The following is an 18,183-nucleotide window of genomic DNA, read 5'->3' as shown; positions in this document are numbered from 1 at the left end:
ATATATACCATCATTCGTAGTAAGTTTAATAATCATGATGGTTGTATTTGTTGATTAAATTATTATAATGTATAATTCATTTATTATAATCTAATAATGTAATGATAGACAAATATCGTTAGTAATGATTCGTAATAATGACGATTTGTTCTTTTATTCATTTATTATCATTTATAATTTGATTGTTATAATTTAATAATATACTAATAAGCAAATACCATTATTATTAGTAATAATAGAGAAGCAGCGTGGCTTAGTGGAAAGAGCCCAGGCTTGGCAGTCAGAGGTTGTGAGTTCTAATCCCGGCTCCACCACTTATCAGCTGTGTGACCTTGGGCAAGTCACTTCACTTCTCTACGCCTCAGTTACCTCATCTGTAAAATGGGAATGAAGACGGTGAGCCCCACTTGGGACACCCAGATGACCTTGTATCTCCCCCAGCGCTTAGAACAGTGCCTGGCACATAGTACGTGCTTAATAAATACCACCATTATTATTATTAATAATAAAGTTATTCATTTATTAATGTATCAATTTATAATTTGTTAATTATAATTTATCATAAGCACTTACTATGTGCCAGACAGTGTTCTAGGCGCTGGGGTAGACACAAAGTCAGCCTGTTGTCCCACGTGAGGCTCACAGTCTTCATCCCTATTTTCCAGATGAGGTAACTGAGGTACAGAGAAGTGAAGTGACTTGCCCAAAGTCACCCAGCTGACAGGTGGCGGAGCCGGGATTCGAACCCATGACCTCCGACTCCCAAGCGCGGGCTCCTTCCACTAAGCTATGCTGCTTCTCAAGCACTTACTACGTGCCACGCACTGTGCCGTGGTTTAGTGGAAAGAGCCCGGGTTTGGGAGTCAGAGGTCGTGGGTTCTAATCCCGGCTCCGCCACCTGTCAGCTGGGTGACTTTGGGCAAGTCACTTCACTTCTCTGGGTCTCAGTTCCCTCATCTGTAAAATGGGGATGAAGACTGTGAGCCCCATGTGGGACGGGGATTGTGTCCAACCTGATGACCTTGTAACTGCCCCAGTGCTTAGAACAGTGCTTGGCACATAGAAAGCACTTAATAAATACCATCATCATCATTATTATTATTATTATTGAGTGAATAATCATAATAATGGTATTTGGTAAGTGCTTACTATGTGCCGGGCACTGTACTAAGCGCTCATGTGAAGTATAGGGCTAGGGGAGGCTTACACGTAACAGATCAGGGTTAGTTGCCGCTTGAGCGAATAATCATAATGATGACATTAAGCGCTTACAATGTGCCGAGCACTGTTCTAAGCGCTGGGGTAGATACAAGGTCATCAGACTGTCCCACGTGGGGCTCCCGGTCTTCACCCCCATTTTCCAGATGTGGTAACTGAGGCCCAGAGAAGTGAACTGACCTGCCCAAGGTCACACAGAGACAAGTGGCAGAGCCGGGATTAGAACCCATGACCTTCTGACTCCCAAGCCCGTGCCCTTCTTTTTCCCCTCTCCCTCTCTCTTTCTCTGAACCACCCCCGCACCTTAACAGATTAAGAATATGAGCCCTGAGGGGCCTCCTACTTCATCTCTGCTGGGGGGAAATCCAGCACCAAGTAAATAATAATTAACAATAATTACTATCGTAATAACTTGCTAAGTATTAGCAAGTGAATGGGTCAAGCACTGGGCCGAGCACTGAGTAGTCATTCATTCAATTCGTTCAGTAGTATTTATTGAGCGCTTACCATGTGCAGAGCATTGGACTAAGCGCTTAAAATGTACAATTAGAGAAGCAGCATGGCTCAGTGGAAAGAGCCCGGGCTTGGGAGTCAGAGGTCATGGGTTCGAATCCCGCCTCTGCTACTCGTCAGCCGTGTGACTGTGGGCGAGTCACTTCACTTCTCTGTGCCTCAGTAATCTCATCTGAAAAATGGGGATTAAGAATGCAAGCCTCACGTGGGACGACCTGATTACCCCGTATCTATCCCAGCGCTTAGAACGGTGCTCTGCATATAGTAAGCGCCAACGTTATTACAGTCGGGCAACAGATAGAGATAATCCCTGCCCAACGACGGGGCTCGCTGTCTAAACGGGGGAGACAGCAAAACAAGACAACATCATCAAGATAAATAGAATCATGAGGATGTACACCTCATTAACAAAATAAATAATAATAATAATGTCGGTATTTGTTAAGCGCTTACTATGTGCCGAGCACTGTTCTAAGCGCTGGGATAGACACAGGGGAATCAGGTTGTCCCACTTGGGGCTCACAATCTTAATCCCCATTTTACAGATGAGGTAACTGAGGCACCGAGAAGTGAAGTGACTCGCCCAAAGTCACACGGCTGACAAGTGGCCGAGCCGGGATTCGAACCCATGACCTCTGACTCCAAAGCCCGTGCTCTTTCCCCTGAGCCAAAAATAGGGTAATAAATAATATATACAAATGTGCACAGTGCTGAGGGGAAGGGGAAGGGGAAGGGGAAGGGGAAAGGGAAGGGGAAGGGGACCTTACCGTTACAGGCTCTCGTTATATCCCGGCTAGACTACCGTGTCGGCCTTCTCTCTGACCTCCCTTCCTCCTCTCTCGCCCCGCTCCGGTCTATTCTTCACTCCGCCGCCCGGCTCATCTTCCCGCAGAAACCATCTGGGCCTGTCTCTCCCCTTCTTAAACAACTCCAGTGGTTGCCTATCGACCTCCGCTCCAAACAGAAACTCCTCACTCTAGGCTTCGAGGCTGTCCATCCCCTCGCCCCTTCCTACCTCTCCTCCCTTCTCTCTTTCCACCGCCCACCCCGCACGCTCCGCTCCTCCGCCGCCCGCCTCCTCGCCGTCCCTCGGTCTCGCCCGTCCCGCCGTCGACCCCCGGGCCGCGTCCTCCCGCGGTCCCGGAACGCCCTCCCTCCTCACCTCCGCCAAACTGATTCTCTTCCCCTCTTCAAAACCCTACTTAAAACTCACCTCCTCCGAGAGGCCTTCCCGGACCGAGCTCCTCTTCTCCCTCTACTCCCTCTGCCACCCCCCCTTCACCTCTCCGCAGCTAAACCCTCTTTTTCCCCTTTTCCCTCTGCTCCTCCAACTCTCCCGTCCCATCCCCACAGCACCGTACTCGTCCGCTCGACTGTATATATTTCCATCACCCTATTTATTTTGTTAATGAATTGTACATCGCCTCGATTCTATTTAGTCGCCATCGGTTTTTACGAGACGTTCTTCCCCTCGACTCTATTCATCGCCATCGTTCTCGTCCGTCCGTCTCCCCCGATCAGACCGTGAGCCCGTCAGACGGCAGGGACCGTCTCTATCTGTTGCCGACTTGTTCATCCCAAGCGCTGAGTACAGTGCTCTGCACATAGTAAGCGCTCAATAAATACTATTGAATGAATGAATGAAAGGGGAAGAGCAGAAGGCGGGAGAGGGGGGAATGGGGAGGGGAGAAGGAGCAGAGGGAAAGGGGAGCTCAGTCTGGGAAGGCCTCCTGGAGGAGGGGAGCGCTCAGGAGGGCTTCGAAGAGGGGAAGAGAGTGAGTTTGGCGGAGGTGAGGAGGGAGGGCGTTCCAGGACAGCGGGAGGACGTGGGCCCGGAGTCGACGGCGGGACAGGGGCGAACGGGGGACGGTGAGGAGGCGAGCGGCGGAGGAGCGGAGCGTGCGGGGTTGGCAGGAGAAAGAAGGGAGGTGAGGTAGGAGGAGGGCAAGGTGTCAGAGAGCTTTGAAGCCCAGAGTGAGGAGTGTTTGTTTCATGAGAAGGTTGATAGGCAACCACTGGAGGTTTTGGAGGAGAGGAGTGACGTGCCCAGAGACTGTAAGCGATACAGTCGGGGGGGCACCGGGAGGGTGGGTCCTACTAGCTCTTACAACTTGGAGGCCCTCAGGGGCAGTGAGTGGACATCTTCTCACACCGAGAGCACTGTGGGAAACTTCCAATAAAAACGGCGGCTCTTGGGCCTTCAAGGAGTTTGCTTTCGGTGTCCTCCCCCGCTGATTTCATTCCCCGACCCCACCCCCGGACTCCACTAGGTCAATCATTTTGTTTAGCTGCACGTTCCAAACCTCCCACCCCCACCCTGGCACCTCTTCTCCTCCGAGATAGGTCTCTCGGAGCCGCTCCTCCTACTATTTATAGTCACTGAGGCTGTCCGGGCATATTCCGAGGCTGAGATAATCTCCACCTGCTCTCGGCCTCCCTCCCCGGCCCCCTGGCCGGACCACCCCCCTCCCGAGCCCAGACACAGCGTGCTTGCGCTGGACATGCTCTGGTGCCAGGGGGGACCTGCAGTTCCCCTCTAGGCTTAAGCTCCCTCTAATAATCATCATAATAATGGCACTTATTAAGCGCTTACTATGTGCCAAGCACTGTTCCAAGCGCTGGGGGGGGGGTATACAAGGTGATCAGGTTGTCCCCCGTGGGGCTCACAGTCTTAATCCCCATTTTACAGATGAGGTCACTGAGGTGAGGCACAGAGAAGTTAATAATAATAATAATAACAATTATGCTATTTGTTAAGCGCTTACTATGTGCAGAGCACTGTTCTAAGCGCTGGGGTAGATATAGGGTAATCAGATTGTCGCACGTGGGGCTCACATTTTTTTTAATCCCCATTTTTACAGATGAAGTAACTGAGGCACAGAGAAGTTGTGACTTGCCCAAGGTCACACAGCAGACAAGTGGCGGAGCCAGGATTAGAACCCACGATCTCTGACTCCCAAGCCCGTACTCTCTCCATTGAGCCACGCTGCTCAAAGTCATACCAGCTGACAAGTGGCAGAGCCGGGATTAGAACCCATGACCTCTGACTCCCAAGCCCGGGCTCTTTCCACTGAGCCACACTGCTTTCCAGGCTGTTTCTAGACTGTAAACTCACTGTGGGCAGGGGAGCGCGTCTACCTACTCTGTTATTGTGTACTCTTCCAAGTGCTTCGTACAGCGCTCTGCACACAATAAGAGCTCGATAAAAACCACTGATTCCCGATCCCGTCCCCCTTCCACGGTTTCCAGAGGTTTCAGAGGCGTTGCAGTAACCCCGGCCCAATTATTTAGTTCCGATGGTGGGTAGGGTGACTTCTGACTGCCATTTCTGTCACTGGGGGACGGTGACTATTAATGGAATACCCAAAGGGTGAGTTGGGCACCCGATAGCAACCTCCTCAACCACAGCTTCCAGCTCTAATTCCCTTCCAGAGGTTCTGAAGGCTGATTCCCCAGAATGGGAATTCTCATCCTATTAGGGATATCAGTCTTTTTAGGGGGAGGGGAAACGGATCTATCAACTCTGTTGCACTGTACTCCTCCAAATGCTTAGTACAGCGCTCTAGTAAGTGCTCAATAAATGCCACTGATCGATTGAACATCTCTGAACGGTATTTAACAGGCACGGTGCAGAAAACTGCAGTTCAACAGGAGTCAATTGGAGATTAGGAAAGAAGGGGGACAAGAGAAACGTGCATTCTCCCTTTCCTCTCTGTCAAGTATGTATGGATTTAAAAATGGCAGCCTTAAAAATAACTGGATTACGTGTTTCGAAATACTTGAGTAAAGACTAACGCGTGCTTTAGGTTAGTGCTGCTCAAATGTTTTTTCCCATAACAAAAAAAAAGAGCAGGCGAGGGATGGAAGATGTTTGCTAATGATAGAGCGCTACTAAGGCTTTACTCAGTAAGCGTGGACTGTAAACACCAGACTTTAAGCTTGCTGTGGGCAGGGAACGTTTCTTCCAATTCACGGGCTCCCAGTACGGTGCTCCGCATAGAGTGAGTGCGCCAAAAATAGCATTGCTTGATTGATCGAAGTGCTGAGTCCCAGGAACAGACTGAAAACTCTCTGTCTGGAAAGACTGAGGATCATCCCACTGCTAGGTTGCAGGAAGCATTAGGACTCCGTCAAAATATGGGAAATTTTCCCTTTTTTAGGGGGTTCTTGGCTCAATCCAAGATACAGGCTTCCCCCGTTTCCTCCTTCAAAGCCTACTGAAAGCTCATCTCCTCCCAGAGGCCTTCCCAGACTAAGCCCCCCTTTTCCTCAGCTCCCCCTCCCTTCTGCGTCACCTCGATTCGCCCCGTTTGCCCTTCCTCTCCTTTCCCCGCCCCACGGCACTTACATATGTATGTATATATTCCTATATTGATGCCTGTTTACTTGTTTTGATGTCTTCCTCCTTCTAGAATGTAAGATTGTCTCTATTGTCTCTTGTACTTTCCAAGCGCTCAGTACAGTGCTCCGCACACAGTAAGCACTCAATAAATATGACTGAATGAGTGAATAAATGAATACAGGCCAGGTAAGAAAACAGAATGGCATGGCCTAGTAGAAAGAGCACATCCTGGAAGTCAGAAGGAGCTGGGTTCTAATCCTAGCTCTGCCAACTGCTTGCTGTGAGACCTTGGGAAGTCACTTAACTTCACTGTGCCTCAGTTTCCCTCAACTGTAAAATGGGAATTCAACACCTGGTCTGCCTTCTACTTAGACTGTGAGCCCCTTGAGGGGCCGGAAGAGTGTCCGATCTAATTAACTTGTACCTGTCCCGGAGCTTAGAACAGTGTTTGGCATATGGTAAGCACATAACAGATACCATTAAAATTAAAATAAAAATGGTCCCAGTAGGACATTTTGGTTTTACAGCTTTCAGTACTCCCTGGGGAACTTATAACGAATCTCTTTTCTTTGTGCCTCGGTTTCTCCACTGTCCTCCCAAAGGTTTTTGTGGTTCTGCTAATTAGTAATCATAAAACTGCTAAAATGGAAAGTGGCCAAGTGTTACTAATAAAGGTTAAGATTTGGGGTTTTTAAAAATTATTTAATAATGCACCCAATTACCTCAGGGCCTTGAGGCACCTAAATAGAATATATATAAAAATACAAAAATTTAATTAGGAAAGCAGCCCAACTCTCCATTAAAATATCCTTGAGAAAGCCAAGAGGGTTTGTTCTATCTTTCTAGGGATGTCAGGTCTAACAGGGAGGTCCCTGAAATTCATCAGGGACTCAGGACTTTGGAAGACGAGGAAGATGGGTGAGAAAGAGGTCTAAGGACCCTGTGTGGAAAATACATCCCTTCCCTGGGATTTAAATCTGGGGCTCAGGCACAGAGACGTTCCTTCCGATCTTAATTACTCTGGAGATGGATGGGGAGAGAGGTAATGAGGGCCCAGAGCACCCAGAGCTGCTGCGAGGGTGAAAGTCAACAACTAGAAACACACTCGGGAAGCAAAATTATGCTCGGGGTAGTTCTGACGACAGAGTCCAGGACTTCTGGGCTTTGTGGACAACCAGCTGCTGTATTTAGCAATGAATTGAAGCGATAGACTCGAAGAGACTGTGTGACAACAGTCTAAACTGGAGCCGTTCAGGTAGATTCATTGTGGTGACGAGGATGGGAAAGAAAGGAACTGCAGAGGCACTATTGCTTCTCAGACCGAACCCCAGACTGAATCCTAATCCCAACTCCGCTATTACTCGCTTCAATTTTCCCCTCTGAGATCAAGTGGGGGAGTAATCCCTGGCCCTTACCCTCCTTTTGCTGGATTGAGCCAGCATAAAAATGAGTACCTTCATTTTCCCGTGGGAGCTAAACTTTTAAACCCACCAGGCACACCCGGTGGAAACAGTCGCTGAAGCAGGTTAGGCTCGGTGGAGCGAGCCTGCCTCTGGGTTAGAGCCGCGAAAAGAACATCAGATGGATGAAATTAGAGAGGAAATTGGGAGCAGGTTTCTGAATGCTGCTTATGGGGAATATTTGTCTTGAGCTAGGAATGTAGCTGACGGGTGTCATTTGGAAGGTCTGGCAGAGAGAGCTAGTTGAGACCTTACTGCTCTTTCTCTCAACATACATATATATATTTATACACACACATATATATATATATATATATATATATATAAAATGGCATTTATCAAGCCCTTGCTATGTGCCAACCACTATACCAAGCATTGGGGTAGATACAAGCTAATCAAGTTGAACACAGTCCCTGTCCCCATGGGGCTCCCAGTCTTAATCTTCATTTTACAGACGAGGAAAATGTGGCACAGAGAATTTAAGTGACCTGCCCAGAGTCACACAGCAGACAAGTAGCAGAGCTGGGATTAGAACCCAGGTCCTCTCGGCTCCCAGCCCCGCGCTCTAGCCACTAGGCCACGCTGCTTCTCTGTTTGTTTTAGGGGCACCAGGAGAGCCGGCTGTTGCTGTAATCAAAGCCCCCAAGGATTGGCTGCGAAGGCAGCTGGAATCGGGGGTCTGACTGACTTCCCTGTTTTGCTGGTCCTTGTTTGAGAAATTCCCATAAAGCAAGCACTGATTCCCTAGGGACTATTTAGAGTGGAGGAGAAGCAAAACTAACTCTTGATGGGTCGGCGTCTCCATCGGGAACAGGCTATGTTGTCACCAGACGTTATTTGTAGATTCCCAGACGCCTTCGGAGTCAGAACCACTCCACCCTGCTGTCCTTCTATGTGTCGGGATCCAAAAAGGGAGCTCAGGAGGCGTATGTGAAACTTGATGTGAGGAGAAATGAGCCCTAGTGATTCTGAGCCACCAAAAGCAGCAGGGACAGTGGCAACGTCTGTTATTTCTGCAAGTCTGAAGGGCAGATTTAATCTTCAACATTTTTCTGCCCTGCAATTACAAGCGCCATTTCGGTCATCTTCTTAGTACAATAACACAGATCTGGCCCTCGGCCGACCAATGTGTTGGCTGTGATTATTTTTTTATTTACGGTATTCTTTCAATCATATTTATGGAGCACTTACTGGGCAAAACATGTACTAAGCGCTTGGGAGAGTGCACTATGGCAACAAACAGATACATTCCCTGCCCACAGTGAGCTCAGAATCTAGAGGGGGAAGCTCTTTGTTAAGTCCTTCTGTGCCAGGCACTGTACTAAGCGCTGGGGTAGATGCAACCTTACCCTGCTGACTCCCAGGCCCACGCTCAATCCGCTAGGCCACACTGCTTTCCTTCAACAGAGATTTGACAACAGAGACTTACTTGGTCTAGGCCGGCCAAGAAACCTGATCAGGACCCGATGGCAAACTGCCCGGGGATCATCCAAGCGCAGAGACGACTGTGAGGGATCTCGTCTCTCACCACCCCATTTGGAAAGTGCTTTCAATGCTTCCTCTCATCAATAAGGGAAAAACACAAGCCCAGAGGGGACTGACTGATTTCTACTGCAGGCGGGAGCTTGGCCCGCATTCCCTTAGACCGATTTGGGTCACATGCTACTGGAGTCGTGGTGTCATCTCTGGGATACCAAGGAAAGCAAGGCAGTGGAAAGGGGAGCGGGAGAAGGGAATGCAGGGAAATGTGTGCTCAGGGACCAGTTCTCAGCAAAATCCCCATCACCCATTACAACAGGACCATAGCCGGCATTCGCACTGTAAGCCGGGGTCAGGTACCGCTGAAGAGATTTTTTACAATGCATCGGGGACCGGAGAAACCTGGCAAACAGTAGAAAACCTCCTCAGTCCCTTAATCCCTTTGGCGGAAGCACGTCCTCCCCTCCAGGAGATCGGTATACTGGCAGCGACTCTGTAAATCTAACTTTTCCCACTAAAGTTTCCTGGCTTCGCAAGCCTGCCGAATTCCGTGGCCAACTCCTTCGATTTAAGGGAGCTAGCACCTCCTTCTCCTCACAAAGGACACCAGAGTTTGAGCTTTTTCCCCATTAATAAGCCTCACACAGCTGTCGACAGCTCACGCTGTCTAATATTACTTGTTTGGGCAAGGGAACTACTAAAGGGCGGGGGGGTGGGGTGTATGTCTATTTGGGCAGCGTGGCTCAGTGGAAAGAGCCCGGGCTTGGGAGTCAGAGGTCATGGTTTTGAATCCCAGCTCTGCCACTAGTCAGCTGGGTGACTGTGGGCAAGTCCCTTCACTTCTCTGGGCCTCAGTGATCTCATCTGTAAACTGGGGATGAAGACTGGGAGCCTCACGTGGGACACCCTGACCTGTATCTACCCCAGCGCTTAGAACAGTGCTCTGCACATAGGAAGCGCTTACCAAATACCAACATTATGATTATTACTATTATAATGCTGAGTCTTCTGTCCTCACATTCACACTTCTAATAATCATTATTCCCTACCCATTCCAATGCGCTGTGGGACCTAATCCCAAGACTCTCATGGCAGGATAGCTTTCTAATCCTATGGGAAGCTTTTCCATCTCAACCAGTCTTCCTAAAAGTCCTCCAGGCAGGCAGGCAGAAACCACCTGAATGCTATCGATTGCGCCCTGGCGATGTTCACTCGAGGAGCCGTGCCGTGGATTATGGATGGCTTTGCGGAGTCAGCAGAGCGGGGCATGATGGGTCACAGATCACTTTGAAGAAGAGTGGAGTCATGTATCAGCCTGCCCCAAACAAATTCCCCCCCTCAGCCAAAAAATCTTCTCGTGCCGGCTAGAGTTGAAAAACCAAGTCCTGGTTTCTGCTGCTTTAGCAGCATTCTGTAAGAGCGGTATTTATGGATGAGGAAATCGCACCAAAAAACCCAACTCCTTTTGGAGGAATTCGGCACGATTTAGGATTTCTCCTGCTCAGAGCTGCACCCTAATTACCCTCTTCCACTTGCAGGAGTCTGGTTTTATGAATTGCGAGTGTCGAGCTATCCCTCCGGACAGAGAAAGAGCATGGCTCTGTGGAAAGAGAACGGGCCGAGAGTCAGAGGACCTCGGCTCTAGAACCGAACTAATTCTCTTCCCCTCTTCAAAACCCTACTTAAAACTCACCTCCTCCAAGAGGCCTTCCTAGACTGAGCTCCCCTTCTCCCTCTACTCCCTCTACCACCCCCCCTCACCTCTCCGCAGCTTAACCCTCTTTTCCCCCTATTTCCCTCTGCTCCTCCCCCTCTCCCTTGCCATCCCCTCAGCACTGTACTCATCTGCTCGACTGTATATATTTTCTTTACCCTATTTATTTTGTTAATGAATTGTACATCGCCTCGATTCTATTTAGTTGCCATTGTTTTTACGAGACGTTCTTCCCCTCGACTCTATTTATCGCCATCGTTCTCGTCTGCCCGTCTCCCCCGATTAGACCGTAAGCCCGTCAAAGGGCAGGGACTGTCTCTATCTGTTGCCGACTTGTTCATTCCAAGCGCTTAGTACAGTGCTCTGCACATAGTAAGTGCTCAAAAAATGCTATTGAATGAATGAATGAATAGAACCGGGTATGACCCTGGACAAGTCATTTCATTTCTCTGTGCCTCAATTTCCCTATCAGTAAAAATGGAGTTAAAATACCAGTTCTCCCTCTCCCTTGGAATGTGAGCCCCTGTGATACGGAGACTGGGTCAAATTACTTAACTTTATTTTAACTATAGAATTTGTTAAACATTTATTATTTTCCAGGCACGGTTTTAAGCGCTAGGTTAATACAGTTTGGTTGGACGTAGCCCCTGCCCCACGTAGGGCTCACCGTCTTAATCCCCGTTTTACAGATGAGGTAACTGAGGCACAGAAAAGTGAAGCGACTTCCCCAAGGTCACACAGCAGACAAGTGGTGGAAACAGGATTTGAATCCGGGTCCTCTGACTCCCAGGCCCGTGCTCTTTCCACTAGGCAGACTGCTTCTCGTATTGCATCTATGTATGTATATTATTTTGTTAATGAGAGGTACATCCCCTTGATTCTATTTATTGCTACTGTTTTTGTCTGTCTGTCTCCCCCGTTTAGACAGTAAACCCGTCAATGGGCAAGGATTGTCTCTATCTGTTGCCGAATTGTCCATTCCAAGCGCTTAGTACAGTGCTCTGCACAGAGTAAGCGGTCAGTAAGTACTATTGAATCTTGTATTTTCTCACACTGTACCTCATACTGTATCGTATTGTATCTCTAGACTCTAAGCTCACTGCGGGCAGGCAGTGTGTCTGTTTATTGTTATACTGTACTCGCCCCAGCACTTAGTACAGTGCTCTGCACACAGTAAGCACTCAATAAATACAAAGGAATGCCTCTTGTATCCGCACTGTTTACATTCTATCTATTCCGTTGCCTGGCAGGCGGTAACCGCTCCACAGATTATTATCATTATAATATCTATTATTACTTGAAGTATATCAACCTACTGGAGGGGCAAGAAACTGTGACTTTTGGGTGAGTCCTTTTTGTGATACTTCCACGCCAGGCGTCGTATCACATGGCAGGACCAGAGCTCCAATAAAGATTTCAGGGAAGAGTCACCCCGAGTGCTTGCTGTGAGCCCACACGGTGCAACCGAGAGGCATCAGCCGCATCACAGCATCAGCAGCAAGGAAGAAACTTATTAAACTCCCCCGTGTGCCTGGAACCCCGAGGCTCACGGGATAGGAATGGTGAATCGTTTCCACCCCAGCAGCTTTGCCGTGGGATGAAGAGAGGTAAAGATTACAAAGCGGGTGAGGGTCCCTGCAGCAAGGCCCCAGCCTGCAAATGAAAGTAGCACAGCAACATTTCAAATGCTGGGGGATGACAGGTGTAGGCAGATAGGGCTGGGGAAAGGCAGAAGTGAGCCCAGGCTCAAGGTTTAGGGGCAGGGAAGCGGGGTGGAAATCAGAGGGCCTGGGTTCTAACCAGCTGCCTGCTCTGTGACCTCGGGCAAGTCACTTCACTTCTCTGGGCCTCAGTTTCCTCGACTGCAAAATGTGAATTCAAAACCCGTTCTCCTGCCTACTTAGACTGTGAGCCCTATGTAGCCCAGGGACTGGGTCCGACCTGATTAACTTGTACCCCAGCATTTAGTCCTGGCCTTGACACACCATAAGCACTTAGCAAATACCATAAATAAATAAATAAATAAATAAAGGGTCAGGCCTTTCAGGTAGAGACTGTGTTTATCCCTAAATGTCAGGAAGGGTGCAAGTCAGCCGAGAAGAACCTCATTTCGTGCTTTGGCCAAGGGGGCAATACCATTTCTAGGCAACCAGGGCAAGTGAAGCAGTGGGGCTCAGTGGAAAGAGCCTGGGCTTGGGAGTCAGAGGTCATGGGTTCGAATCCCCGCTCTGCCACTTGTCAGCTGTGTGATTGTGGGCAAGTCACTTAACTTCTGTGGGCCTCAGTCACCTCATCTGAAAAATGGGGATTAGGACTGTGAGCCTCACGTGGGCAACCTGATTACCCTGTATCTACCCCAGCGCTTAGAACGGTGCTCTGCACATAGTAAGCGCTTAACAAATACCAGCATTATTAAGATAACCACAGCGGGGTATGTGATTTACAAACCCACGGCTTGGCAAATCTCTGTTCAGCATTTCTCTGAAAAAAACCAACCTGAGCCCGTAAGCCCAGGGTTACGTCGCACCGAATCGTCTCCTTGCCACGGCTGTTGACATTCATCTCTCTGCTCCTTGAAAACCTCCACCCGTCTCCCTCTGCAGCGAGCAGAAACTCCTTTCCACCGGCTTCAAGACCCTCCGCCAGCTCTCACCATCCTACGTATCAGCTCTCTTCACTCAGCTCCTTCACTCTTTGCTAACTCACCTTCTAACCGTGTAGCGTTCCAGAACTCCGTCCCCAGTCAAATCCGCCAGACTACATTTGCCCTTCTTGGAAGTCCTCCTAAATCCTATCTCCTCCCAGATGATGGTGTGAATCATGCCGCACCACCCTAGCCTCATCAGCCTGACACTCGCCTCTAACCCATATGTTCTTTATTCCTACCTCTAAGTCTCCTGCCTATCTATCGTCTGTTATGTATTTTGATTTCTCTATATATTCGATTATCGTTTTCATCACGGTGTGTCTGTGTTGCTTCCTGCTTTAATCTTGTTTGTCCTTCAACTCTCGATACCTGTAAATCAATTTGTGCCTGCCTCCCCCATTAAATTGTAAGTTCCTTCAAGGCAAGAAATGTGTCTTGCTACTGTCGTACTCTCCCAAGCGCTTAGTAATAGTGCTTAGTACAGTGCTCTGCACATAGTAAGCGCTCAATAAATACTATTGAATGAATGAATGCCTAAATTCAGTAGGTGCTCAATAAACATCTCTGTTCGATTGATTAGGCCAACAGTATCAGTCCCATAAGTCCTGTATGAGAGTCAGAAGACCTGGGTTCTAATTCCGGCTCTGCCACTTGTCTTTGGGCAAGTCACTTAACTTCTCTGGGCCTCAGTGACCTCATCTGGAAAATAAGGATCAAGACAGTGAGCCCCACGTGGGACAACCTGATGACCTTCTATCTCCCCCAGCACTTAACACAGTGCTTGGCCCATAGTAAGTGCTTAACAAATACCAATATTATTATTATTTTGGTCTCTTGCCAGCTCCACTTTCCTGCCTGCTTGACAAGCGTTTACTTTGGGTCTTTTAAAACATGGCTGAAGATGACGAGGCTCACTCATCACTGAGTTCATTAAAATAAAGTCTGAGTGTTTTTATCAAGCCCTAACTTCACACTTATCCTGCCTGGTGATTAAGCAAGGGGGCTTGATCCCATTTTACAAAGGGGGAAACTGAAGCACAGAGTGGTGACTGGAGTTGCCCAAGGGTTCTCTTTCTTTCTTTTTTTTATGGCTTTTATTAAGCACTTATTATGTGCCAGGCACTGTACTAAGCACTGGGGTAGCTACAAGTTTATCAAGTTGGACCCAGTCTCTGTCCCACACAGGGATCTCAGTCTTAATCCTCATGTTACAGATGAGGTAACTGAGGCTTAGAGAAGTGAAGTGACTGGCCCAGGGTCCCACAGCAGACAAGTGGAGGAGCCGGGATTAGAACCCAGGTCCTTCTGACCCCAAGGCCCTTGCTCTATCCAGTAGGCCATGTTGTTTCCATATTCAGTCTGCTCTAAATTCTGCTAGTTCTTATTATACAGTATTACATGGATCTGCCTCTTCCTCTTCCCCCTCACAGTCACCACTCTGTTTCAAGACTTCATCACTTATCAGCTGGCCTGCTTTAACAGGGCTCTTGCTGTAACTCCCAACCTCAATTCTCTCCCCTCTTCAATCTGGGCTATATGTAGCTGAATATATTCTCTTTTTAAAATGTTGTTTGGAACGAACTAGCTCTCTTCCCAAAGCCTACAATGAGTGTTCTATTTTTTCCTGCATGGAACTAAAACTCCTGACTACTGGCTTCAAAATTCTCCACCAGCTGACTCTCCTTTTTCAGCTCTTTTCTTCAGCTCCCCCCAGTTTGTGCTCATCCTTCTTCCCAAGCCACCTTCCGTTGTCTTGTTCTTGACTTCTGTCCCTGGGAGGCCAGAGACCTGCATGGGGTCTGTATTATTATTATTATGGTTTTTGTTAAGCACTTACTATGTGCCCAGCACTGTTCTAAGCGCTGGGGTAGATACAAGGTCATCAGGTTGTCCCATGAGGAGCTCACAGTTTTAATCCCTATTTTCCAGATGAGGTCACTCAGGCCCAGAGAAGTGAAGTGACTTGCCCAAAGTCATGCAGCTGACAAGTGGCAGGGCCGGGATTAGAACCTACAACCTCTGACTCCTAAGCTTGTGCTCTTTCCACTGAGCTATGCAGTATGAATCTCCTTCCCCTCTGCCTAATAGCATCCCTCCCTTTCTTCAAAGCTCTCCAACAGGTCACCTCCAGAAGGCATTCCCCAACTTAACATTTGATGGTATTCCTATTTATTTGTGTTATTTAATTGTGTATTATGCTTTTACACTGGTATTTATTCTTTAGCTTTTGTATGTGTCCCAAACTGAACCTCACGTGTTTCATCACAAACCCTCCTCTTCTCCCAACTTCCCCATTTTTGATAACAACACCACCATCCTCCCTGTCACTGAAGCCCACAACCTTGGATCATCCTTGTCTCCTCACCATTCTGCTCTCACAACCACTCTACTACTAAGTCCTGTTTCCTCAAAAACCGTTATTAGATCCAGCCCTTCCTCTCCATCCGTACAACTCTGGTTCAGACACTCATAATCTCACAACTGGACTATTGTATCAGCCTTCTTGTTGACCCCCCTGCCTCCAGCCTCTCCCCTCTTCAGTCCATACTCTGAGGTCCCGACTGGATCACCTTCCTGGAAACATCACTCCGTCCACGTCTCCTCTCTCCTCTCAACCCTCCACTTCAAGGCTTCCTTCTTGCTCTCTTCTTCCTGCTTGCACTTTTCACTTCTCCCCAACCTACCTCTTGCCTCTCACTCTCCCCTCCTGTCTCTGACCTCATATTCATCACATTATTCCCAGAGCCTGGAACTCCCTATATGTCTCACCGTCTAGACTGTAAGCTCACTGTGGGCAGGGAACATGTCTACCAACTCTCTTATATTGTACTCGCCCAAGCGCCTAGTAAGTGCTCAATAATTCGATTGTTTGATTGATTGATGTTTCCCCGCTAGTGAAATCAGGGAGTGTGTCACGTACAGTTCCTAAACCCTTAGTACAGTGCCTCGAATTCAATAGACACTCAGTAAATACCTTTATTACTACAACTACCTATTGAGTGTAATAATTGTGGTGCTTGTCAAGTGCTTGCCGGGTACCAGGCACTGCACTTAATGCTGGGATGGACACGAGCGAATCGAGTTGGCCACAGTCCCCATCCCAAATGGGGCTCACAGTCTCAATCCCCATTTTACAGATGAGGTATCAGAGGCACAGAGAAGTTAAGTGACCTGGCCAAGGTCACACAGCAGACGAGTGGCAGAGCTGGGAATAGAGCCCAGAATTAGAAGCCAGGCCAGGGCTCTAACCACTAGGCTTGTTTCCCCTTCCTCCCCTAGTAGACTGTAAATTCCACAAGGATAGAGACGGAGTCTGTCACTTCTATTGTATAATCCAGGGCCTGATTCAGTGATCTGCTCCCAGTAGGTGCTAAATAAATTCTGCTGCTGTGGCGTTGGAATCAGATCTCAGGAATACTGAGCTTTGAAGAGTCGATGCACGGGCCAAACTCGGGGACCTGACAGGGCTGGGACCTGGGCAGGGGTGCGGTCTGAGAAGCAGGATCTGTCCCTAAACCCTGCTCCCTAACAGATCACCTCAGGAAGGGCCAACTAGGTGAAAGGTCTGTCAGATTAATAATAATAATAGTAATGATGGTATCTGTTAAGCGCTTACTATGTGCCAAGCACTGTTCTAAACACTGGGGTAAATACAAGGTTATCAGGTTGTCCCACTTGCGGCTCGCAGTCTTGATCCCTATTTTACAGATGAGGTGACTGAGGCCCAGAGAAGTGAAGTGACTTGTCCAAAGTCACACAGTTGACACGTGGTGGAGTCGGGATTAGAACCCACGACCTCTGACTCTCCAGCTGCTGCTCTGGCCACTAGGCCATGCTGCTCCTCAGGAAGAGCCAACCAGCCGAGAGGCCTATCAGATTACCTCAGGAGGGGCCAACTAGCCGAGAGACCTGACAGATCACCTTAGGAGGGGTCAACTAGCCGAGGGGCCTGACAGATCACCTCAGGAGGGGGCAACCAGCTGAGAGGCCTGGGAGATCACCTCAGGAAGGGCCAAAAAGCCGAGAGGCCTAACAGATTCATTCATTCAATAGTATTTATTGAGCGCTTACTATATGCAGAGCACTGTACTAAGTGCTTGGAATATACAATTCTAGCCGAGAGGCCTGACAGATCACCTCAGGAGGGGCCAACTAGCCGAGAGACCTGTCAGATCACCTCAGGCGGGGGCAACCAGCCGAGAGGCCTGGGAGATCACCTCAGGAAGGGCCAAAAAGCCGAGAGGCCTAACAGATTCATTCATTCAATAGTATTTATTGAGCGCTTACTATATGCAGAGCACTGTACTAAGTGCTTGGAATATACAATTCTAGCCGAGAGGCCTGACAGATCACCTCAGGAGGGGCCCACTACCTGAGAGGCCTGACAGATCACTCCAGAAGGGGCCAACTAGCCGAGAGGCCTGTCAGATTACCTCAGGAGGGGCCAACTATCTGAGAGACCTGACGGATCACCTCAGGAGGGGCCAAGTAGCCGAGAGGGCTAACAGATTCATTCATTCATTCATTCAATAGTATTTATCGAGCGCTTACTATATGCAGAGGACTGTACTAAGTGCATGGAATATACAATTCTAGCCGAGAGGCCTGACAGATCACCTCAGGAGGGGCCAACTAGCCGAGAGGCCTGACAGATGACCTCAGGAAGGGCTAACTAACTGAGAGGACTAACAGATGACCTCAGGAGGGGCCGACTAGCCGAGAGGCCTGACAGATGACCTCAGGAAGGGCCGACTAACTGAGAGGACTAACAGATGACCTCAGGAGGGGCCAACTAGCCGAGAGGCCTGAG

The sequence above is a fragment of the Ornithorhynchus anatinus genome, chromosome 3 (assembly GCF_004115215.2).
Source record: "Ornithorhynchus anatinus isolate Pmale09 chromosome 3, mOrnAna1.pri.v4, whole genome shotgun sequence".
NCBI lineage: Eukaryota > Metazoa > Chordata > Mammalia > Monotremata > Ornithorhynchidae > Ornithorhynchus > Ornithorhynchus anatinus.
The sequence above is the reverse complement of the archived record's forward strand: the minus strand, read 5'-3'. Positions refer to the sequence as shown.